This window comes from Zeugodacus cucurbitae, chromosome 6 (genome assembly GCF_028554725.1).
Source record: "Zeugodacus cucurbitae isolate PBARC_wt_2022May chromosome 6, idZeuCucr1.2, whole genome shotgun sequence".
Taxonomy (NCBI): domain Eukaryota; kingdom Metazoa; phylum Arthropoda; class Insecta; order Diptera; family Tephritidae; genus Zeugodacus; species Zeugodacus cucurbitae.
The window spans coordinates 22695625-22722641 of record NC_071671.1 but is presented as its reverse complement, the minus strand read 5'-3'; the positions used below and the strand labels follow the sequence as shown (position 1 = coordinate 22722641).

Below are 27017 nucleotides of genomic sequence, written 5' to 3'. Positions count from 1 at the left end.
CGGAGACAAATATATTACAAGTGTATATTTACATATGAATTTGAATTGAAGCGATTATAGACGCTGTGGAGACCGAGTGATTTATCGTTATTATTTTTATTTTATTAAATTAATATTTGTTTTATGTTTTTGTTTATTTTTAGTTACTCTTTGACTCTCGGCCAGGTAAAAGAAGTCAAATTCCATTCAAGCTTGTCTCGGGGATTAGCAATTATTAATCGGCAACTATTGTTAGACGACCTGACTTAATCAGTTATAGAAAACAAAACAAAAGGCAGCAGATTGATTCGTGTGCTTCTCACGAGGCGAGATAGGCATTCAAGGTGCTAATCATGCTATCGACTGCTGTTGCTGATGCTTAGTAGACGACTGCCATGACAATCAAAGACTTCGTGAGCTCTTTGAGAGCACACAAACAGTTATTTCGCTGTGCGCTTCAAACGCGATGAATTAGCATTTTCTTAAATCTCACTAGCACAGAGGGCGCGCGTTTATTTGGTCAACATAAAAAAATAAAAATAAAAACTCCTCAACGACAGACAAAATTGGGCGCTATTTATCTTGTATTGTTAGACAAGAGCTTGTTTAGGATGGCAAACATTTTTTTGGATGGATGCGTTAAATAAGGTAAGCAAATGCTGAGCTATTGTGCTGCCGTTTCAAGCAGGTAAGTAAATCGAAGAAAAGTTTTTATTAATATACCTTTACTGACTGCTATTTGTTCAATTTTTTTTCTTTCTTCTCTATTTTGTGTACGCTCCTCCGCCAACCCATTCATGGCTTTTGACAATTAACAAACAACGCGATGTGTATGATTAAGCGTTTGTGGTGTTATTGCACGTTGCACACTGACATTTACATATGTTTTTCGGGGCATGAACAAACAGCTAAGCAAGTCAACAAAAACAATAATAAATGAAACAACAATAATATTTGTGTGTTTTGAGGCGGACAATTCAACATGACAAGCATGTAGCACTAATAAATGCAACACTGTATGTACATATGTATATTCATACAAATATATATTGAATTAATATACAACTCAATAGTCGTGCGCGCGTCCACTTTTCCGGCCGTCAATTGTGTAATACTGCAGTCGTCGTAAGTGTTTTATTTCCGCCTTATCATTGCGGCAGGCGGCGGCGGCAAACGCCGTCACACGAGTATAATCGTAGACATCAATTGCATACGGATATTAATTTTCAATTAAATGTCATGTTTTCATTATTTTCCAATAATATTTTCTTTGTTCTTTCACTTTTTTAACGAAGGTTATGTGTTTCACAAAGTTGCTGACGAGGTGGTGCAACATGACATGACCTGCACAAATTATTATTATTTCTTCTATGGATTTTTAAGTGAAATTATTGCTTTGGTGGGTGGACGTACTCAGCGGGGTCAATGTCATTGAGTTGTAAGAAATTAATATTTTTTTACTTACATTGCAATCGTTGTTGTAAGCGTTACATTTTTCAAAATGCTCTCTATCCTGTTTCTAGAACTCGTTCTGTAATTCGTTGTTGATTCTCTAAAAAAATTATCAAAGCAGTTCCTAGGGAGTATAGTCAAAAAAGACTCAGTGAATTATGTATTCGGATCCAAGATACGAAAATTTTGAGCTTATATATCAAAGCTTCGAGTAAATATAATTGGAGGTTATTTTTATCGTATTGGAGACAAAAGTCCGTAGAAGAAATCTATATTAGAACTCATGAAAATACAAATTGAAATACTGCCGAGGTTACTACATTTGTTTTAGAAAGTATTTAGGAGGAGACTATTTCTGTCTCAATGGATATAATGATGGTAAGGTTAATATCTATTAAGAACCTTCAGTGCTCAAATTGATGTCAAAAAAACAAAATATAATGTCGAGGAGGCATGAAAAGCCTGCCTCCATTAGAAACCGTAAATGACCATATCAAATTCAAATGAGATTAGAATTAATTTAAAACTTTGAATGCTCAAACTGAATCCAACTAATCAGAATTACAATTATGATAGCTATTTTGCCTCAGCGAAGAGAACTTTCTTCAGAAACCTTTAGTCCATGAAATTGAATCAAATTAATCTGAATAACTGTCGACTTTCTTAGTTATATCCATAATACTGACATTTATTTATAATGCGCCTAAAAGTATGTATCGTAGTTCTAGTAAGGCAAACATTGCATATATTTTGGTGCATAAATAAACATCTACTAAACCATTAAAAGCTTTCTGTGCGAACGGTAAACTGTCCTTCACCTCGCATTATTGATGACCAATTGCCCACCAAATACTATCTTTCTAAAAACATTCCTTTCCGCTCAAATTTTCCGTCATATTATTGTCAAAAATACATGTTACAGCGCCTAATTTGCTATTGTTTTTGTTTTTTATATAAAAACCGCTGCAAATCTCTGAAAATTTGTGTGTATTTGAGGCGAAATGACAATCACCAATAATCAATTGTCATTTAACGTTTGATTTGATTTTATTAGGGTTGCCGAACAATTGTATAAATATATATCTACATTCAGATCTATAAATGCATCTATTTTAGTATAATCGTAATTATTTTTCTATCACACACTCACATAACTCCTTTTGTTATTGATTGCATTATGACATTCGCGTTAATTAACACTTTCACCGCCATTAGCGTCAGAAAACAATAATCAACAAATTACTGCTGATGGCCCGACGGACGTCGACGACATTACTGGTTTGCGGCTGAAATTGTAACATTTGGCTATAATTAATTTTAGCTTTTTGGACACATACATACATATGTACATATGTTATTGCTTTTGTTTTTCCGGCTCAATGCTGACTGTCACATATGTAATGATCATTTGCTGACACAATTCAATTACAGCTTTGACATTTGTTGAAATATTTGAACACACATACAGGTGCATACTTAAATATTTAACTGCTGTTAAACAGTTGATTTGTGAGAATTCACGAAAATTTAGACAGTTTTTTGGGCGTTTCATCGAAATTGAGTTATAAATTGACGGTAATGATATAGTGATTAACGGCGTAATGACTAATTGCATAATTAAATCTAAATGGCGGAGGTTATACCGTTACGAAATTAAAATAAATATTGAGTATGGGGAGAGGAAGAAGTGTTTATAGGTCTCTTTTTTCGAAGGGATTAATTATTGAGGGTTGAATTTTTAGGGGTTTAAAATTGTTCTCATATATAGATCGCAATTAATTCTAGGTAATTATCTTTAATTATAGATTATTATTATTTTTTCAGTTCCTAGTCACGGCATCCTGCTAAATGTATAGACTTAGTTAAGATACAGGTAATGGAACACAATATATTGCTATATTGATTGCTTTTTGTCATAAAGTACCTTTCGAATGGAGAAAGTGAGTACCAGAAAGCTAAAGAGGTCTTAAACGAGTTGACCTTCAATGAGTATATTATGCAACGGATACTATATACACAACAATACACTCCTCTTTAGGTCCTTTATTCTCGATGTATGGAAAGTGTCTTTTAATAAACATAAATCAATTGTTTCAAACTCAGTATGAAAGAGAAAACAATTTTGTTATTAATAAAGAAAACTTAAATCAATCAAATGTAGAGATTGTAGTGAGAGGCGATTTTGTTCTCAGTTGCAAACGTTTCCAGTCAGCGAAGATATATCTATCGTCAACTTAAAAATGTATGCGTTCTGATATTATTATAAATTGGATCGAGTATAATATAGTATTAAACACATTATATACTCCTAAAAAACGATCTAAGGAAGAAGACATTCAGTTCTCATAATATGAAGTTTCTGATCCTATTGCATAGGTCTGTGGTCTTCTAATAAATAGTTCTATTTCTACCGCACTCTATAATAAAAGAGTTGTGAGTGTTCTCTACGTTAGCGTCTCTACTCTGAGATCATCGAAAATTTTTGATTAGCAAAAGTTTTCACAAATTTTAAGAAAATGTAAAATTAGTAAAAACTTACTTCGCTTTTTATTCGATTTTTTGAGGAAGTTTGTAATTAGAGAGCCATCAACGTTGTATCACATACCTGAAAGAAATAAAGAAAAGTATAATATTAGTTTTGCAAATGTCTTTTTGGTAAATTTTGTTCAGAAAACTTATATATAAAATATTTTCAATAATTATTTTAATATTTTTACTTCAATTGCTAAACTATTTCTTACACTTGAACAGGAATCCATCGTTTTTAGTTGGAGTTCAGCAAGAGTATCACAATTCATCGTGTCGAAAAGCGCGTAATAAAGATAAAAAGCCTCATCTTTAGTATATAAATATTTACCTACATGAGAGTGCTTTCCCGCTTTACAAAGCAGCCAAGATAAATCGTCAAATTTGTAAAAGCAAAGTGTCTGCCAAATGCATTTTTAAGATAGTACCATGAGCATGACTACACATTCGAAATAACTTTAAAATACAGTTTATCGACAAATTGATGCCTTCGAAAGCCACGCTTCATACATACGCGGCTTTAATAGCGTCTAAATGTTCACCTACTTAGGGCGCTAACAAATTACTCCTGCGATAAAGCGAAAAACTAAAAAAAAAATGCCAGAGAAATTTAGTAGAATGTAACGTGTAAAAGGAAAAAGAGAAAGGCATGAACATTTGTAAATTTCGTAGATAAATTTTAATGCACTATTTTGACTGTTTTTTGGTTGAAAGCAACAGAAATTTGTAGTTAATCACAATTAGGCGTGAGGTGGACATAGTCGCACAGATAGTTATTTATATACACATTTGTGTGAGCTCATTTATAACTGAGTCAAATTTGTTCATGTGCCCACACAAAATGTTTTTTGTAATTATCAAATTTTAAATGCAGTTGATGCCACATTTATCTGCATTATAAATAATTGTGTGTGCGCGCTTTTTTACGTTTCTTTCTTCTATTGCGGGCATACATTAAAATTAGTCACACCCCTGAAGTGAGGTTTTCGTTGTTCAAAAATGGGTCATGCTGGCATGTGTAGCAAATCGTGGAATTTTTCAGTTCGAAATACTCATATCTATGTTCGTATGTGTGCAATAGCATGGAAAATATTGTCTAATTAATAATTTATAGAAGAGAGAGATATGTCCATTATATTCATATTTTTTTAATAAATGAAATCATAAATCATAATTTATTAGCAGAATATTTGTTGAAAAAAAATTATATTAAATTAAAATATAAATTCGAAAATAACTGTAAATATGCATTATTTATGATTATTTGCCATAATCCGCCTAAATGTAGGCAATAGTTTCATATTTTTAGCAATAAAAACGTAACTAACAAAAAGTGTTGCCTACATTTAGGAGCTTAACTATTTAAAACTATTTTTTAGATTGATTTAATATTGAAAACTTTGCTACATTTAGGATTAAAATTAATTAAAGCAATTTTTTTTAGATGAAACCAATAACGATAATGTTGCCTACATTTAAGAGTATTACTAATTAAAAAACAGAGAAACTTTAGTTTGTTTTTTAGTTTTAGTTTTAGTTAAAATTGGTCAAATTTCTATTTGGGGACGAAGACACCATCTAATCCTACTGACTTTAGGGTCTCCAAAATATGATTAGCCAAGAGATGATGTATTCAAGTATTTTCAAGGACTTACAATTTTTATGGCAAAACCTCTGATTGATTTTAGTTGAAAGAGTAATCTTGCGAACTTTAGTAAGGCTTAGGTTCAAAATTGGGAAAGCTCATGTTGACAAGAAATATGTTGAAAAAGGATAAGATCATCGAATAAATAATAATTAATTAATCAAATGAGAAGTAAACACAGTTACTACTTCATAAATGAAATATGCGCCTAAAGGTATGCTCCTCCAAATTATAAATTCATAAAAATTGCATACAAATATTATTGAACATATTCTCTCATTATTTACCCTGAATTTCGACAGCATTCTGTTCAGTTATAAATATCCTAAGGCTTTCCGAAAACAACTGCACACCTACTACTCGCTGCTTTGAGGTTATGTTAGCGCCTCCGCAGCCTTTGTGGCGCTCCAAAAAATATGCAGCGCATTTACACATTCACCCATTAGCGCACAATAAATGCATATTTCTGTTTTATACTATTTAAACAAACAAAAAAATATTTTAAATTTTTTCTTCGCTTTAATAACTGCATTTTTTTCGAAAATATTTTGTTAATGGAATTTATGAAAATGCCATAAAAGTAGGCGACAACAAGGAAAATACAAAATAAAACAACGGACAACTAAAAGCATTGGCGGCAGACAGTGTACGAAATACAACCAAAACAACAACAACAAAAATGTTTACAACAACAACTGAATGCGGGTACCAGCGCAGCAAACAAAAGATAAATGTGAAAAAATGTAAGCAACAAAAACAAATAGCAGTAAATATGCTGCAACTCAGGTGTGCGGAGTCACTGAAGCTGTATGACGCTTTTTTTTTTGTCTGCCCAAGAGGGCAGCACACAATACTAGCGAATGCTGTTGTTGTTCGTATTGTTGTTAAAGCAGAGTTTTTTGTGTGTTGTTGCTGGCTTAATGCGTGCAGTAGTGCTGCTGTTGCTTTAATCCAGCCAACAGTGTTGTTATTGTTGTTTTAATACAGTCTATAGTGTTTTTGTTGTTGCTTTAATGCACTTTACATTAGAGCTCTTGGTATTCGACTATCCGAATTAACCGAATAGGGCATTATTCGATTAATAAAATTCGGTTTGCACTATTCGGATAGTCGTCAGTCATCGATTAACCGCTCACGTCCGACTATTCGGTTAACCGTTCGTTGTCGACTATTCGAATAGTGTAAGTTCATTAAATTTCTATTTTTATTGAAAAATGTGAAAACAGGAAAAATGCGTACAATTGACATTTTCACAAGTAAAAACAAACAAAAATCAAAGCCTGCTTGGATTTCAAACAATTTTCATTTATTCGAATAGTGACAGTATAACTATCTAATAATAAGTAGAACGACTATTCGAATAGTCGTAACATTGCGACTAATCGAATAGTGCTAACCGGTTAATATTCGTACGAGCGGTTACAAATCGAGTATTCGAATAATCGGTTTTCTGGTTAATCGAATAATTTTAAGAGCCCTACTCTACATCGCAGTTGTTGTTGCTTAACTGCATTTTTTGTATTGTTTTTGTTGTTGCTGTTGCCTTAACGCATTTGCTTGCTGACGCATTATCAGCGGCATTTCACCACACGCACATTTTCTTGCTTTCTTATTTTCTTTCCTCATATTTTATTTTTTGTTTTTGTAAATCTTAGCCTGCAGCACGAACACACAGACTTCTCGACTCTCGCTTACTATCTCTTCTTTGGGGCACTATACCGCGACTTATCTTAATGACTTGCCATGTTCGTACAAAATACTCGCTTACGCCCAGCTATTGTTGGTGTTGTTGTTGCTTTTTTCACTTTTTGTTGTAATGCAGGCATGCTAATGCAGTACCAATATTTATTTTACTCTTTTGTTTTTGTTTTTGTTCACTGTTTGCTGCCTTGTGTCAAATAAATTTATTAATTTTTGATTAAAGCAAATCTCAAAAGGGCAAAGAGGAGATAGGAGGGTGTCAAAAAACTTGAAAGGGGTACAAATATACTAATATAAGGTCTAGTAAGAAGAAATATATAATTTATTTTTTTTTCATTATATATGCCACCAAGCTACTAGTTGCAGCAACGGTGGCGTTGTATGGATTTTTGTAATGTTGTTGTTGTTATTTAGTGACACCCAACAATAAATGTGGCACACAATTTCTACATCTGCTTCTATTTATGTGTCGCAGCGCCCACCGAGTGTGTTTATTTAATAAATATTTTTTTTATTTCTTTGTTTTGCTTGTGGGCAACAACACTGTTGTTGTCGTTGTTGAATATGACGCGTAGCAAATTAAAGTGTTTTGCCCACAACGTTGTAAATATGTGAAGAAAATGTGTAAAAACTTGTATTAAGACATTGCACATGAAGAAATTATGACACAGAAAATATGAAAGCAGCAAAAAATTAACATTGCGTGTGGTATTTGTGTTTGTGTTGTATTTTTTGGTACTTTTTAGAGGAAATGTCAGAAAAAATGTGAGGTAAAGCAGTCAAGTCGACGAAAATTATGAAAAGATTATGAAATACATGTGGGAAATAACAACGAAATGCTGTTTTAATTAATTTCAGCGAGGTGGCTAGACGGGACTGTGGATTAACATAAATGCTGGAAATATATGTTAGACGTTTGAAGGATTGTACAGTATACTCTCGAAAAGTAGATCGATTGGTATTTTGGGTAATTTACTTTTTCGAATAATTTACTTTTCCAAATATATACATAAATTATCTGTTTTTATAATATTAAATGCATTTTTAAACTTAAAAAAGTCATTCATTTATTTGCTTCAATAAAACATATGGATTTACATGAAAAACATATTTACATTTACATATATACATATATATTTACTATGAAGAGAAAAAATCTTGAATATTCTTTTGTTTTTTTTTTTTCTTTTGCAATATATTTTCTGACCATTTTTGTAAGACAATTAAAAAGTCTGACACCTGATTTGCATCGTTTTCATTTTTAAAACAGTGGATCAAGTAAAAGAGTTTATTAACTAAAAAGACGCGATAAACAAGAGAGTAAGTGTTTTTGCAACATCGTAAAAACGCTGCTTAAAAAATTTAAAAAATTTACTTTTTCGAGGTGTATGTGTAATCTTAAAGGTGATTAACTTTTCCGAGATTATTTACTTTCTGAGAATTTACTTTTCGAGAGTATACTGTAGGTGGTAGATATAATATAAAAAAGTGAAATTTAGTTTAATACCTTAAAAAAACAACATTACAAACACAATTTGTATACAAAAGATCTTCAAAAATATTTGTTATCAAATATTTTGTATCAGCGCGCCATCTAGTGAACACTTGGTTTCAAAAATATTAATTTTAGGTTATATTTACTTCAAATATTTATCAAAAAGCGTCATAAAAGCAGTTGAAATAAGTAAAACGTTCGCAGCGCCACCTAGTGAGTTTTGAAAATATTTCTGAAAATCATCGGCACAAGCTAGATTAAGATGATAACCCTTTAAAATAAACTAAATTCGACTAAAAAGCACCGAGCTTTCACATATTGTAAGTCACTGTAGTTTGGCAAAGAACGATTAATTCTGATGCTAATCTTAGACAAAAAAAATACTTGGAAGAATAGAAATACTCCCTCGTTGGAATGATGAGATATAACCACCAATACGACATACTGCAGAAGCTCAAAGATTATATTAGTTCAGGCATTCCGACTAATATGAAATTATACCTTTTTCCCTGAACCACTTTTTACGGATATCTACTTTTAAGCGATTTTAAAAATATAAAAGTAAGAAAGTACCCTGAAAGCTTTTGCACAAAAATAAGAAAGCTTTCACATATTAGAGCTTTGAAATGAAAGCTCTTTTAAAACTTGAAACGTGAAAACTTTAAATTTTTGTTTGTGTTTTTTAAGAAAATGTATAGATTACAATGTAAAAATGAGAGATAAAGCTATAATATTGAATTATTTATTTTATTTAATTTAATGCTACTTAAAATTTCAATCGATAATAAGCTATTAATACAAAAGCATATAAAACAACAAGTATATATATATTAAATAGTTTAAACCAATAAAAAATATAAATAATTTTTTTCTTGATAAAACTAAAGAAAAAAAATTAAAAAATATAAATAAAAAATATTAAATACATAACAGAGAGAAAAATATTTAATTTTTTTCTTTGTCATTTTCTGTTGGTTCATTAAAATTTTTCATAGCAAATTAACATTTTATTTGTAGCCCAGAGAGTTCCGACCGCAAATGAGTCAATAAAATTTCAGCTGCCATTTTCGCTTTTAATAATTGAATATATTTTGTTTTTTTATAGCCAAGGGTGTATACACACACACACACGCATACAAGTGGCAACACACATAGAGGCCCACATATGTTTGTGTTGGCATAGAGAGAAAATATGCATATTGTCTGCCACAATGTGTTAAGAATTGAAAAGCCAATTGGCCAAATGAATTCATATTTTCACTTTTAATTTGTAGTCAATATTTGATGAGTTAATTAAATGCAGCATTACGAGGCGAATCGGTGAAAATCCTCATCAACTGATTACAATCATTTAATTGTGAAAATATGAATATGAAATGTATATAATATACATATGTATGTACATATATGATTGTATGTAGGTATGTGTATATGCATAAATATATAGTAAAATAAAATTTGATTTGCCTCTAGCAGAATTTATTACGAATATATAACGGTGTTTTTTTTTCAAAATATTCATATGTATTTAAAGCTGCTTCTAGCGATGCCTATAGTCTAACCGATGTGTATGTATGTATGAAGGCCTAATAAACAATTTTAATTTAATAAATGAATGTGTTTCACGGTAGTGAAGCATGTAAAATTTAATTATGGAAAATAAATATATATATAAAATTGAGAAAAACTTGCACCATAATTAAACGGTTAAATATTATAAAGTAAAATATATGTACAATATGTGCAACATTCATACATACATATATTTGGAACAAAATGTTGCATAATTCAACATAAGATATTCAACAAAACAATAAAAAATTTAATATAAATAAATTTGCCTTAAAAAATAATGTATTAACTTGTAAAATCATACAAAATCGAAATCCTGTAGGTTTGTCTCGAAATTTCGCCATTAAATATGAAAATACAATTTAATTTACATAATTATGCCATAGGAAGCTATATTTAAGTTGAAAATTATAAAAAAGAATTTAAGATCCCATATTTTAATCCCAATATTTCGGGACTCATATTTTGTAATTTGTTTTTTTAAACTTTTTTTTTATAATTAAAGCAAAATTTCCCCAAAGTAATTTCAGGCCAGATTTGAACTGAATATGAATTAAAACTATAGGTCATGGTTATCTAACCTAAATTTTTCATTTCGGAACCCTCAAATAGAAAACTCGAAAATCATTAAAACTCTAAAGAAAACTCATACTTATATACAGGAGTGTCATTTAAAGGATCAAAATTGGTCAAAATTACTGATTAGCGAAGGACCTGGAATGGTTAAGGACAGTTTTTTGTATGAAAAATAGGCTCTATCACTGTTATAATAATATATAATATCTATATGCTGGTTTCATCAATTTAGTTTTCGATGAAATATATAACTACTTCTACCAAAAGCCCTTCAAAAAGCTCTCCGAAACCTGGCCCAAAAAATGTTTTCTTATCTCTTATACCTATTAGAACTTGTTTAGTTATATATAACAATTAGGATGATAAAATAATTATATTGAAGACGGTTAAAGTCAGTTTAGACTAGTTTTAGTCGGGTAGGTAGAGTTAGTTAGTTATTTATTTGAGAGAGCAACAGTTTCGATATACTGTTGGAAGTATACTCGAACAACAGTAATCAAACGTTTAAATAGTACTGCTTTCTCATAGATAAAAGACCGTAAACGACTATATGAAATACAAATTACACTGCACAAGCTTTGAAGGCAACATTTTGGATGATCTAGCTTTCGTTTTTGGAAAGTAAAAATCCAACGAAGGAAATTTCAGATATAAGCCCCAACTGGTTTCTAGAGAGGAAATAATAGACTTTGAGACCTCGTACGAACAGACTTAAAGAGAGCACTAATAGGCGCTAGACCTAAAAAAGTTTTCTAGGTACGAAAAGTTTCTTCCTTAGAGATCTTGACTCACTTAAATTGGAACTAGGAGGGTTTTAGTAATTTGTTGTACATATATTACCATTATTCAAAAAAATCAGCATGTTGTGATTCTGCTGCACCGTAATGAGGCATATATACACATTTCAACATTTTAGTAAACTCAAATGAAGGAAAAAAGCAAATGTGGCATGCGACAAACTGCACTGACCGCGCCATGGCGGCGCTTATCCTTGCTGCACAACGTTAGACGACTTAAGCCGCAGTTAAATGCATGAAAAATGCGTTAGATTTGTATGGCCATTTGTTGCTGTTAGCCAAAGCCGCACATGTGCAACCAAATATCTGTGTGAGTGTGTGTGTTTAGATTGTGGCCATTTTAGCAAACGCACGCATTGCTTATTAATATGAGGCAATTTACACGAATCAATGCGAACTAACTGGCCCATTCAAGTGAGTATGGTTGCAGCATGCAACGGATAAGAGAGATAAAGCGGCATGCATTTGTGCATGCCACATTTTTTACTCGCTTCATTGTATTTACCGCATGTGGCATATTGCTGCATTTTTTATAGCTCACATTACAATGCAATTTGAGAAATAATATTTATTGCAACTGTTACAGAGCCTGCAACTAGGTTTTTTTGTTGGTATGCACGGCGCGCTTTGGTAGACAATCAGCGAATGGACGCTAACGACTAACGCTGGCTTTTTGTGGCACATACCATATGTAGCTATGATTGGGAAAACAATAGAGGCTGCTGGCAGTCGCTTTTAAGGTTAGTGTGAAAGTACAATAAGTGATTTAGGCATTTAGTGAGATTTCTATAATCCCGAAATTTCGGGATTATGTTAAAATACTTAAAATAAATTTTTTGTTCATTAATCAAGCTAAAGTTGAAAAAAAAACTTGTTTTACTACAATTACTTACAGTACCGAAATTTTGATATTCGGGATCCCGAAATTTTGGTTCGAAATTTTTTTTATAATTTGTTTTTATTTACTTAATTTGTGTGTTCAATGAGTTTTTTTTTTGCAATCCCGAAATTTCGGGATTAAATTTTTTATCTCACAATAGCCTTTAAATGCAGCCAAATGCATTTGCAGACAGCTTACTTATTTATTTATTTCTTTTACTAAACCCAAATACAAAATCCGCGCCATGTATGTGTGTAAGTGCAATTGTTTGCGTACGTGCCACATCGTGTTGCTGCTGTGCTTTGACGACTTTTGCGCATTTCTATTGCCTTTTTTGCATTACATACATACATGTGTATATATATACAGCGCATATTTCCTACTTTTTAGCTTCGCCAATCTCTGTTGCAATTTCGATGTTTTGTGGCAGACACATGCACACAGCAAGCAGCCTGTATTATTGCCACAATTTGCTGTACGCCTGGGAAACACGTTCCATTGCGGCGTCAAACTGCGGAAAGACGACAAACACACGTGCAACGTGCATTAGTTGTTTGGCGGCCGCCATGATGCATGTGGCAGAAACGGGAAAAAAATGAAAAAAAAAAGTTTTCAGTCTTTCTCTGCTGATTTGCAGGCTATTTTCTGTTATTTGCGGTTATTTTTGTGGCATTTGCAACTACATGGTGGCAGTAGTGTGTCTGGTTGTTGCCACAAATTGTTGCTCACAAATTTTGCTGATTGAGTTGCACGCCACATGCAACTCACAAGTGTGCAACACAAATTATTACACGCTGCCGCAATACATTCCAGTACGTATTGCAAGCACCTCCGTCTCTGACTTTCGCTATATGTTCGTTGCTTTTTTCACAATTACTCCCAATCGCCGACAGTCGGACAGACACGCAGTAAGCAGTCCAATTGTGCGCCGGTGTGCTGTGGAGCATAGTGAAAGGACACGTTCTTGTAATTGCATTTGAGCGTAAATATTTGCTAAAGGGCTGCTGCACGCTGGTTAGAGTTTTCTATGCATGTAGTTACATATGTATATGAGAAAGACATACTTACAAAGAAACAGATAACAAGCAATCTTCGGCAATCAATAATCAGAAAATGTAAGAAAAAGACCTCAATGCAATCCTGTGCTTTAAAACAATTTATAATAGCTTCCCCTAAAAAAAAACTCAGAAGCAAATAAAATTTGTTTGAAGAACCTCAATCATCTGGAATTTTTAACTGTCACTAAAAATAATTTCGAAGTATTTTCTCATAGATAGGTTGCTTTCTAGACAACAGTTTGATTTTATAGTATTTAGACCTGTCAATAATCTTTTTTGATATTTAATGCTTTTGAATAACAACAGACCATTTTTATTATCCAAGAGATTGAAAGCTCCAGTGGATGGATTCCTTTGTACGAGTATCAACTTAATTGACTCAATTCCAATTTTCAAATTAATAATAGAATCTTATAGGTGTAACTTTATGGCAAGGAAAATTTCTAGGGAATTTCACTTTGACTAATATACTTGATCGATCTCTCTCTATCGCTATCATCTACTTCTATCACTATATCCCCATATTTGTTTTCTCTTCCCAAATCCTATGCGGACCTAAGGCGAAACCTTGGCAAAACTAGGGTGTGGCCTAGGTGTCGTGAGAAAACTTATGAACTATTTAGACAATTTCAATAAGCTAGATATAATAAAATCAATAAGTACGGCTTGTCGGCTCTGCGCCCACCTTCCTTTACTACCCACTTGGCTACATAGATACATATCTACATATTATATCATATATGTGTTTGTATATAAATATATAGTATATATTTTGTGTGTAGATTTCTATCTTGCAGCTGAGGTGTGAATGCGAATATTCTCGTCGATAATCGTGTTCATTAATTTTTGCATATTTCAAAGTACCACAACGAATTGCTGTCATACGAAATTGTTGTCAATAAAAAATACAAACTAGACGATAAACAACAACAGCAGCAAAAACAACAAAAGTGACATTTTCAATAACCATTCATTAATCTTTGGCATGCAGACAAAATGCCAAAGCCAAAGACAAATGAAAACACAAAAAAGTGTGGCAACAAAAATAAGGCCGTAGAGAAAACAACAACGATGCACAACTTGCCACCTGCTATAGAGGCTCTACAAATTTATATAAAAGTATGTGTATGTATATGGTGTTGTTGTTGTTGCGGCAAACGTGAGTTATCAGCATCTCGCGCCCGCTGTGTCGCTGTCAGTGTCACATTGTCGCTTGGAATAATAATTTCAAGTGGTTGGGGGCTAATGGTGGATTAAGAGAGTGAAAGAGATGGAGAGAGTAACGCACTCTTCAGGGGAAGTGGCAGTGTTTAATGACAGTTGGAAGGAAGTAGGCAAGATGTGGAGTTGTTTGTTGCGTAGTTGTTGTATATACATATATATATATATAGATTTTATGTATATTATGTACATAAGTATGACTGTGAAAGTATATTTCCAGCTTGATCACCGCAGTTGGCTAAGTGGCGGATGTACTTTAATAGTTCGCCGAAGATTTCACAACAACGCATTTTCACATAAAATCAAAAGACAACAACAACAACAAAAATAAATCAATGCATTTGTGTACTTAACACTATTTGTCTATATTTACTCCATTTATGTTATTTTTCGCTTTTTTTTATAGCAACTTCCTTTCGGCGCAGACCGTTGCTTTACTTGCGCCGCACAACGGCCAAACACGTATAAAGCATACATACATACATCTGTACCTCCGTCTAGAAGTTGCTCGCGGCTAGAAATCTGTGCGAAAAAATGCAAATATTTCTTTGCGGCAACTTGTCGCTATTTAATATGCAACGAATCCGTCGCCGTTGCACATGGCTGTGGGCGTGGCTACAATGCAGTGCATGCATTATTTATTTGTGTGAATTGAAAATCGCTAATCGGCCCAATAAGTCAGACAACGCCGTGCCGACTTGAAAGACAGCGTAATAATTTTTGACAATTTTTGCAATTTAATTGGATTTGTTGGTGTGTGATATTAATATTTTTTTGTTTTAAATATTTTTTAACGCCTTATTGGCATACTTTGAGTGTTTTGGCTAAGAGGCAATGGGACTAAGTTAAAAATTTTGAATAATTTTTCATTTTGTTATAAAATTTTTACTAAAATTTTTTTTTTATATTTGTAAAAATGAAATTAATAAAAAAAAATGTATAAAAAAATTAATAAACAATTATTGAAAAAAAAATTAAAATAAAAAGATAAAATAATTTCAGAATTTTGGGATTTTAATTTCAATATGCCCAAAAAATACTTTTTTTTATTTTAAATTATTTAAATTTTAATGTAAAAAAATTATAAATATTTTTTTAATTTAAATTTTTCTTGTATTTTTATAATCCATGGTAACTGCAAATTAAGAAACAAAACAACTAAAAAAAATTAAAAAAACACTTAAAAAATGTCAAACCAAATATTTCAATTTTCTATTTTTTCATTTTCAACAACTTCTGATATTATTTAGCAGCCACCACGCCTTTCGCACACACAAAAATCCCATGCAGCCGTGAATAATTGTTAATTACCACCTCGTTGGGTGCATGCGTACCCCTGAAGACTAGCTTGTGTGTTCGTTCGCATTTGTCTGTTGCATTTTTTGTGCCCACGGCTGTCACCTAAATTATTTGACTTGACAACAATTGCTTGTGGCATAAATGGAAATGTCAGTAAATGCCAATTACTTGTGGCAGCAACACAAAACATGCGATAAAAATGTCAAATTAATGCAAAGCAAAAACAAAATAAACTGAATAAATAACCAAAAGCGGATTTAAAAAAATAAGACAAGAAAAAATTCTCAAAACATTCGCATTTTTTACATTCAAAGTAGCGAATGGTAACTTTATCTAATGACTAAGTCCACGCAAATGGCGTGATAAACGCATTTGTAGCTGTTATTAAGTTTAGTCAAGCATAAGCTATAACTTAGTGTCAGTGACATTAGTTAGCAGTAGCCCTATTAACTAAAATTATCGAATTAGATTGTCAATTGGACTGTGAAAATGCAAATGATGGAATTCTCATAACAGTTTTAGCATAATAGCTTAATAAGCGGAACGGAAATTTATTAATTCCTAAATTCTAGAAATTTTAAGCTTGATATGAGGTTATGAGTATAAATCAACATATCACACACCTCCTACTGGCAAACTGGCCATAACTGACCATATAGTAACTGAAATCACTTCCAATACCCTTTGTAAAATTTAAAACAACAACAAACTGAATCTCCTCCTGAAACTCCTGAATGTAGAGAAGGAATGAATTCGAGAAAAGTTTTTTCAATAATCTCTTTACCAGATTCAATATCGGGATGTCGATAATAAGAAATTAAAAAATATTAAATCGGTATTATTCATTCAAAGCAGCTTGCTGGAAGAATTTTAGTATAACATTGTTTTATAACCAAAGAAATACTAACACCATTTTGAGAGAAATTGAAAAGAGGACTATATGTTGAGATGACTTCGAAGAGAAAAGATAGTAGAGATAATAAAGCTCATTACTTTAAGGAACTTGTCACAATAATATTCTTTATAGAATATCAGTGTTTTTTTTTTTTTTACTAATAGAACATCCTCTATATCCATATTAAATGATATAGAATATATATAAAAAAACCTACAAAAGAAGCCTCTCTTCGTAACCCAAAATATAATTTATTGACTTATCTCTTTCAGTTTCAATTATTTTTAGGAAATAAATAGTTTCTGCTTCAATTGACGTCCTCCTATTTTGACAGAACATGTAAACAGTAACAACAACAAAACATAATAATTAAATTCCAACACGATGCTTAGAACCCCGAACAAATGACATTAACCCTTGTGGCGCAATTGTGACGGAAAAAGACTGTGAAAACTTCAGCAACACATGCCGTACAAAGAAGTCAAGAGACCCTTTGGCACGCGTAATAATTCAATTTAGAAGTTGTAAGCAAAAAAAAACTAAATTGATTACGAAAAAGAACTCATTAAAGTCAGCTACACACGAATACACACAGAGAGAGAGAGAGAGGGCGGTAGAATGAGTGAGGGAAAGCGCATAAAATATTCAACTCAAAATTAAAAGTATGAATAAAGTATTAAAAGAAAGTTGAAAGCGAACCAAAAACAACAACAGAAATAACAAAGAACAGCTTGTGACAAGGCGATGCGGGTAATGCAAAACCACTGAGAGAAGCGCAAAGGGTTAGGGAACTGTGGCGACATGGCAAAGTGGGAGCAATGAGTAAGAGTTAATAACAAGTCAATTAAAAGATGGTAAGCATGATTTATGCATTTTTGTGGAAAAAATTGCACAGGGCATGAATGAGACATGTTAGCTGAAAAGCGTAAAGAACAACAACATCAACAATGAAATGAGTGAGCAGGGTGAAAAAAGTTATGAAAATTGCGCAAGTGAGCGATGAGCGTGGTTTCAAAATGTTGGTGTGTGGGTAAAGGATATGCTTTTGATAAGCCAGCTGAGCGCACGAAAAAAAGATAACATAAAATAAATGAATAAAGGAAAAAAATAAAATTATAAATGAAGTGAAGTGATATGGGTGAGGCGAAAGTAGGAGGCACACATGCAATATGCTTTCAACATATGCGTGCAACATTTGTGGTTAGCATAAAATATGCGCAACCAAAATAACAAAAAATATAACAACAACAATAAAAATTCCAAAAAAAAATTATAAGTACGACAACAACAAAATTACAAAAATAACAACAAAGCTACTTAATACCCTCGAAACGAGGGAACCCCTACCATTAACGCAAGTCGCCTTTCGTAGCAACCTCTTCCTCACTCCCCTCGAAGCGCCCACAGCTGGGTTTGGTAATGATTAATCAGCAGAAAAATAGGCAGCTGAGGGCTTGCACGAAAAATGATTAGACATTTTACAGAAATAAAATATGCTCACAAATACATACAACACCACACATCATGGAAGAGCATATAAAATAGTAGGAGCGTAGAAGTAGATAGCTATCCATAAAAAAAGAGCAACAAAAGGACGAAGGATAAATTTAAACTGGGGTTGTTGATAAGCAGACACCGAACAAGGCTTAATTGTGTGCGAGGTGTGTGTGGTTAAAAAGGGAAATAAAAAGAATAAAAAAAAGTTGATTGAGATAAAAAACATTTTATAATAAAAAAAGAATTTAACCATAATTCAATGCTTAAATGCTAATGAAGGCTCAATATAGCCGCTTGTCATTATCAGTGACACCATCTCTCGTTGGAAAAAAATTCACCGCAATAATAGCAAAGCCAATAACTGCGCAACCCTCCTGGAACTAACGTTACCACCTTTTCGGCGTTTCAATTTACGGTAAGTCACGCTGAATTTTGGTTCATGGAAGGCACTTACCGGCCGCTAGTCAATCTATTAGTGCTGCATCATTTGGCTGTTAAAAAACCAAATATGAATGAGAATGAAAAAATGGCAATAAAAATATATTAAAGAGAGAAAACGCAAGTAAAGCGCTGCAATGATGAGGCAAGATTTTTATCAGGTTTCAAAAAACATAATTTATTATCTTCCTATTATGCGAATTTAGATAGCTTTGGAGGTGTGTGAGAAGAAATTTAGAATTTTTTTGATATTTCAATAGATATATTTTAAAGGGAATATTTTTTTCATACGATGAAAGGTCGCATGTGTCCTTTGTTAGTGAATTTCTAACATTATAGTTAAGAAGTGATATATACATATAAGGGCAAATTTCATTAGAAGCTACAGTTGATGAAACTCCTTTCTTCATTTTGGACCTGCAGCCCTTACTGTCTATCTATTCAGAAACCCGGCCACAGTCCTAACTACTTCATTGCACTGATTTCATAATTCTCTCCTCGCTAGGAAGTGATTTTAGAGCTAGACAGTGTTCCAGTAGTCTCCTATATAAAAGAAAATCAACGTAGCTAATGGCCCTCTCAAGAGTGATATCTCATAGTATGTTCGACGGATTAAGCGAGGAATTATTATCTCATATTCGGAGTCAAAGAAGAAAGGGGTTTCGCACTACCCGCCGGTAGAAATAAAGGAACGGCTCAAAATTAGTTCTTCTCAATTATTTTTTGATCTTGAGAAGACCAAAATATTAAAAATATACTATGATTGAATGAAGAGAGTATAGACCTGATCTTGTAGAGATATATAGAGTTCAGAATATTCCTTCCCCGACTTTTAGTGACATCAAGGCTATTGATTTGAAAACTCAAAGACAAACTTGACCTGTGAAAAGATAGAGTTAAATCGTGTTGTACGGGATTTAATTAGAAAAATATAGGTGAAAGAACTTCTTCGAACCCTAATCTTACATTTTATAGAAAGCTTGATTTGTAGAAAGCTCTATGACAATCGGATCACTAAAGCTCAGGACTTTTCAAACCCAAAAGTCCAAAAATATTTGAGAGGTTATAATAAAGTGAAGATCGGATTTCCAGTTACTAACTTAAAAAATCATAATCACACTCGAGTCACATTAGATATTTCGAAAATAACAATCATATACTAATAATAATATAATTAGAACTCAAGATATGTAGATAGCAATGATTTACAATAAAGGTAGTGCTGATTGGCTGAAAGCTGGAGCTTTTATTGGTTGGAAAAGGCTTCTCGAGGATCGCTACTAGGCTAAAAGAAATGAGAACGTAACTAAAAATCCTAAAAAATTTTATGAGAAAAATTTAAGGAGAACCCATGGAACTTAATAAAAAGCAGTAGAGGCTATCTTGAGGTAATTAACTGGCAGTAATATATTAAAGATTCAAAAATGATTGCAAGTGTTTCTCAAAAGCTAGTTTTAAGCAAAAATGTCGATCTTCTTCAATTATCTACCAATAAAGATTCTCTCCAACAATATGCTCTATGAGTTAAAACCAACTAAGCAAACTAACGGTAAAAAGCTGTATAAAAATCTAGAGCAAATTCACACGTTGACAGCGCAATGTATATAGAGCTTGGCTTCTAAGAAATCTACCACTTCACGATAAAATGTTACATATACGTATTTATTTATTTTTAGTAAGTAGATGTTTGGGTCATGGCAAATGCTAAGAAGCCACTTCAAGCGCTTGCTTGCCTACGAAACACTTAAAATTTAAATGAAGACAAGTCACGGTGGGGTCGAGTGCTGAACTTTGGCTGCTAAGCAGACGACGTCAACTGAGTGGTGGAAAGTGCATACGAAAATGTATATAGAAGAAATGCATGTAAATATGTGCTGTGATATATGTAAATAGGAGTCTGAAACTGAGTGTTTATCTGTCTGCGGCGATGTGGAATATGCTAAGCGTTTGCTGACGCTCGGGGTATGCACTTGGGCGCTGCCGGTGGGTAGTAGCGTTTTCGAAAGGCTGCAGGCGGTTGGTCTTGGTACTCGAGTCAAGTGGTGCCACCTATGTGGAAATACATATATTTATATATGTATTTATGATTGTGCTTGTGGCACTGTTTAGAGGAGCCACGGCAAAGCAAGCGGTCGCCCGAAAGTAGTTCAAGTGTGGTGAAAGTAATTAGTGAGCATTTTTTTCACGTTGAGGTAGTCGGTGAGAAGGTGGAAATGTGTGTGTGTGTATGAGAACTAACAAATAAACTGTTAGCGCTATTTACAGCTGTGGGCGTAACACTTGTAGTGTGCACGGTGTTGCATGCCACACATACTCATACACATATAAACATGTGCAGCGTATTTTCAGCAATAAAAAAAAAAAATGTTTACTTTACTAATGCTGCAGTTGCATGTTTTACTTTGACTCTTCAAGTTGGCGGTTTTGTTGCACGCGTGTGACTTTGTCAGCGCTGTTGTTGTTTGTGTTTGCATTTCTCTTAATTTTAGTTGATTCTTGTTGTTGTTGATCTTGTCGTTGTTATTGTAATTGTTGTTGTTCTTGCTACTTGCCACTTGAACGCTGCTGTGGCGCATTTTACGCTTTAAAGCGCATAATTAGTTGGTTGTTGGCTGTTGGTGGCAACAAAAACAAACAACTCAACCCAACCAGCGAGCCAGTGCCATTTGTGGCACGATTAACGGCCTATTCTGTGGCGTAAACAGATCAAAGTGAATCGAATTACGCGTAATTGAAAAATTATTTACCTCACTATATCCTCGTTGTAAATAAACACAAACGTTTTAATGGATAATGGATAATGAAATTCGATTTGTTTTCGTTGCATGGTAAACAAAAGCAAACAGCAGTGGCTTTTATACAAATGTCTTTTTTTTTAAACTATTTGCAATATATTTTTCAACATACAAGGAGTATTTGCTTCATGTTAAGTGGCTAAATACACTTAATATGTGCCAGCCTTCATTGGTTTTCAACATTTTTACTTAGAATTATGATTAGCAACAAAATAGTAGTTGTCACTTGTCAGCTGTCAGTGGACTCAAAACTATTCTAGAGCATTTACAAATAAATCCAGTAGTCAACAGTACGTTTATTATGAGTTATAACAAAAATGCAGTTGTCACTTGTCAGCTGTCAGTTGTCATAGGGTCCGAAAATTATTCTAGTGCACTTAAAAAGAGTTCTAGTGGTTAGAATTACTTTTATTTCAAGTATATTATACAATTTTAAGATATAGTTGAACCTAGGCCTCGCTTGTGGTCAAGTCAGTGACTGTGGTGAAGCGCTACTAATACTGAGTGTTGTCGTAAAACTATAGAGAACTGCTATTTACTGCTCTTTTTAAAACTGTATACGTTTCATAACAGCTCCTACTGCTTGCCACGCACTTGAGAACCACATTCCGTTCCTACAGAGGTCTAACATATGTTCGCAAATATGCAATTTGTCTATTTGCGAATGTAACTACACAAGATGGTGACGTGTGTTGCATATAAATTACACACAAATACCCGCATACTACCAAACAACAAAAAATATATATAAAATATTCAGTTAAATCCGCCTAGAATTGCGTTAAAACCATGCCCGCATCAAGCTCAGTGACGTGCACGCGAATGCAACAAAATATTGATATGTCAAAAACACACACAACCCTGACAACGGCTGTCAAGCAGCGTATTCCCTGAGACCAGACAAATAAAGTGCAGACAAATATTCAAATAAGCGTCGTATGTGCCACACCTTCTACCAATTGTGCGCTACACCTCACTCTCACACCGTGTCATTATAATACTCGTCTGTAAATAAATAAATTATCGAATTTTGCTGCTAAACACTTGCCACAAATGCATTAATGCCGCTAATAGTATGCTTTGCTATTGAGTGTGTGCACACCTAAGCACATGTCTATATATACATAAATGAGTGTGTATGTTTATATATAGTTTGTTATTGTTGTTTTTGATGTTTGTACACATGTCCAAAAAAGCATATGTTCAAATATGTAGACATTTATTAGTGTAGTAGTATGTGTGTATGTGTATTTGCATTGAATTTTTAGTTTGTTGTAGTCACACGCCTGCATTTGTTGTTGTTTTTTAGAATATATAGTACATAAATACATACAAAATGCTGTCATGCATTACACATATTACAAGCAGAGTTTTGTTGTTGTTGTTATCGTTATTTATTAGATGTTGTATTTTCCTATTGTTGGTGTTACTTCATTTTTATTGTTTTTTATGTTGTTAGATATTGTATTGTTGTTGTTTTTTACTATATTGTTATTTTTTAGAGTTTTTCTTGTTGTTTTATTTGTTTTTGAAAATTTCAATATTGTTCTTGTTGTAAAATGTTATTGTTTTTGCTATTGCTATTATTTTGTTGTTGTGATATTTATTGTTTTTTCTTAGCTATTCTTTTTTCTGTTTTGTTGTAATTTTTTGTTGTTGTTATTGTTTTTGGTGTTTCTGTTTTTTGTTGTAAATGGTTATTGTTGTTGTTGCAGCCCATGTTGACAGCCATGTCATTTACGGTATGTTTTGTGGAATAACTTATGCAAATTTTTCGATGATTGTAATCAAGCTCATCATCGTCATCACTATACATATGTATATACATATATACTATACATATACGATTATATTATATACATATACATAGGTAGGTATGTACTCGTAGGTATAACCAATAGCACCTACTACTAACATGTCCTAATAACGCCAATATGCAACAGAACAATGAGCTTAGCAATAAAAGCAGCAACTTACTAGCAACAAACTATGTTTATACCCATTTATGCTGTATATGCATATACAAATGTATATGGTTTACTATGTATATATCTATATAATACATGCAAACAAAGAATTTTATCTATAAACATATGTACATATGTTGTTGCTTGCATATTTACATATGTCAATGACATAAAAATTTAGTGTAATTTTTGTTGTTGTTGTAGTTAGTGTTGTATTAGCAACGCTGTGAATTGCAGTTCAAATAACACCCGAAAATATTGAATGACACACATTGACTTAAACATATGTATGTATATATTTTACTAAATTGTAAATAAATGTTGCATATACACATACAATATAACAATGTGCTGGATTTAAGCATATATGGTATAGGTATGGTAGTTATCTATATAATTATGTAGTATAAAGTGTTCACATACTTTTCTCACGTGCAGTAAATTCAATTATTTCATACATATTTTACAACAAAAAATGTTTGCTGACAAAATTTACTACTGAATTGCTAGTAGTTACCTTAGCAACAAATGTTTACATACATATGTACCTACATATACATATATTGCACAGCGCTGAATTATTAAAAAAAATTTAAAATATAATTTTAAATCTCTTTCTTCGACGAATATTCATGACTAGTTCGCTTAATTACCCTCTGTCACCTATAGTTATTCAATATCAACGTAATCGGTAGAAAAGTGGACTTCACCAGGGGTTTCTCAACGTTTCTGGTACCTAAATCGATCTCACGTAAATATAACGTACAATAAGTCATTAGGATCGAAGGAGCATTCTTTTATTTGTACATTTCATTTTACTTCATCAACCTATTTAAATTAGAGATATATGCATAATTGAGACCTTACTTATTCACTCTCTATTCACAATTTCTCAGAGTTAATTATTTGAAAAATCCTCTCATATCCATATCTCATTTTTACTGGGGAATATATAATACGTTAATAGTTAAGTCCAGTCACCGCCTATTATATTAATATTATTCAAAGAGTTTCTGATTCAATCCTGATAGAAATCAATTGCTAAGCTTATGTAGAACGGTGTAACCACCGAGCGGATTTTTCTAAATCAACTTTCATATCATTGGGATGTTGATCTTGAATGTGAAAACACCAGGAGGATAGTATTTTAAAATAAGTAGTCCTAGCTACTCCTAGCAGTTTATGACAAATTATTACCATTGCGAGGTTGACTTTAACAAATAGCGAAAGCAAATAAGGCATAAAGACAGAAATGACAGTAGAACTCATTAAATTAATATATTTTGAGTGATATTATAGAAAACAAACTGATACATTACATGCAGGCAAAGGTGTATTTCGGGACATTTACCTATTAATAACTGAAAGACGTTGCCTACAATTAGGAGCATAAATAAAATATTTAACTTGCTTTGTACCGAAGTCACGCACCCTATTATAAAGTGAACAAAAAATAAAAACAAAAAAGCTGAAATATAAAAAAAAAACATTCAAGAATAAAAAAATTTATATTTTCCAGATTTAAAAATTTAAATAGGGTTGCCAATGTAAAACAATTATTATTTTTTTAATGTTTAAAAAATAGTTTTCAAAAGCATTTTAAGCTGATTTATTAGGTTCAGTCAGTCGGTTTATAATAAATTTATATAAATTCTCTACGCATTAAAATAGTATTACTTTTCCACTCACATACGATTGTCTAGTATTCTTTTTTGCTGTCTTTGTAACCACTTGTAATTCCATTTAAATTCGATAAGCAATGCCATATAGATAAACCGAAAATTTTGGTAATCGAAAAAAGTACTCTTTCCGGCTATTAACACCTAACAACAGAAATTGACATGCCTTTTAATCACTTCCAGTAGCGATGTAATATAAATGACGCTCGAAGGAAAAAAATTAAAAAAGAATAAAATCAAATTGGTAATCGAACGCTACTGTGGGTCTTTGAACTTTGTGCGGCTACTGCCATTTGAAGATTCCGCCTAAAGATATAGCAACATGTGTTCGTGTTGTAAGTACAAAGGACCGTGCACAAACACCCACGCACACGAGTACTTGCAGATAGAGTACCTACCAGTTTGAGTATATGTGGATGTGAGTTTTAATATATATATGTAGGAATGTATGTGTGTATGCGCGTGTATATTAACTGCTGTCAACTATACATGTGCTTTGCATACGAAAAATGCGCCTACAACTAACCACTGGATAGTGAATAATTTATTAGGGCATTAGTTGTTGGCGTGATTTCCGATACGTATTTAATATTTATGGTTATTTGAGTATGTTTAACAATTTTTTATGCGTACAACGCTGTTGCGCTGTTGTCCATCTAGGCATATAAGGGTCGAAGTGTATATTTTAATGTGGTACGTGGTGAAATATATATGTATTTATAGAAAAAACTTCGTCAGAAAAAAACATAAATATTATTTTGATTTTTTTATGCTGTTATTCGTATAATTACAAAAAAAAAATTATTCAATGCACTTTTTTGTTTTTGTTTTAATTTTATTTTTTTTTATTGTTCAAAAATACTATTTTTATTTTTATTATTACTTTTATTTAATTTTGATTAATTTTAGGTATTTATGTTTTTCATAATATTGTTTAATCATCTTTTTTTAACCTTTACTAAATTTAAATATTTTTCACACATATTTTTATAATTCAGTAATTAAATATATGGAAATTTATATTATTATTTATGTATTGTTAAATTTATTTTTATTTTAAATTTCATTTAATTTTTAATTATTTAACTTATATGTTGAACTAATTTTTTTTCCTTATTTTAATTGCTAATACAATGTTAATTTTATATTATTTATAATTTTTTACATTAATTTTTTTTTTAATTTATTATATTTAATTTTTATCATTTTTTAAATTATTTGTTATTTTTTATTCTATTTATGTTTTTTTTTAATTTTTTTTTTCATATTTTTCTCTAATGTTGTTTAATTATATTTTTTTATTCTCTCTCCTTAATTTTTTAACTATTTTTTTATTTTGTAATTTTTTTCTTTCTGTTTCCATTTCCATTTTTTTCTTTATATTATTTGTTTTGCCAACAAACTATGCGCTTATAAGTACCTACCCTTATATGAATAGTTAGCAGTTGAAGTTACTAAGTGTCAAAGCATTTTGTATTTTAGGAAAATATGTACGAATATATCCATGTATGTGCCTAAGTACTTATGTAAGTACGTATGTACATA

The 27017-nt window shown here is 32.1% G+C and overlaps 1 protein-coding gene across 7 annotated transcripts in view; it reads right to left on the bottom strand.

Moving 5' to 3' along the window:
* The window catches only part of Igfals_6 (nyctalopin), a 213783-nt gene that overhangs the window by 173263 nt on the left and 13503 nt on the right, over positions 1-27017 (bottom strand). For 2 of the 7 annotated variants that reach the window (XM_054233263.1, XM_054233265.1), the window contains exons 1-2: positions 13692-13905; positions 3971-4036 (exon numbers count right to left, since the gene is read on the bottom strand). The exons of 4 other annotated variants lie outside the window; for them this stretch is intronic. The gene's annotated coding sequence lies outside the window, so the exon portion shown is untranslated. Of the gene's footprint in view, positions 1-3970; positions 4037-13691; positions 13906-27017 lie in introns of those variants that run through there. One more of the 7 variants, XM_054233264.1, reaches the window with a different exon arrangement.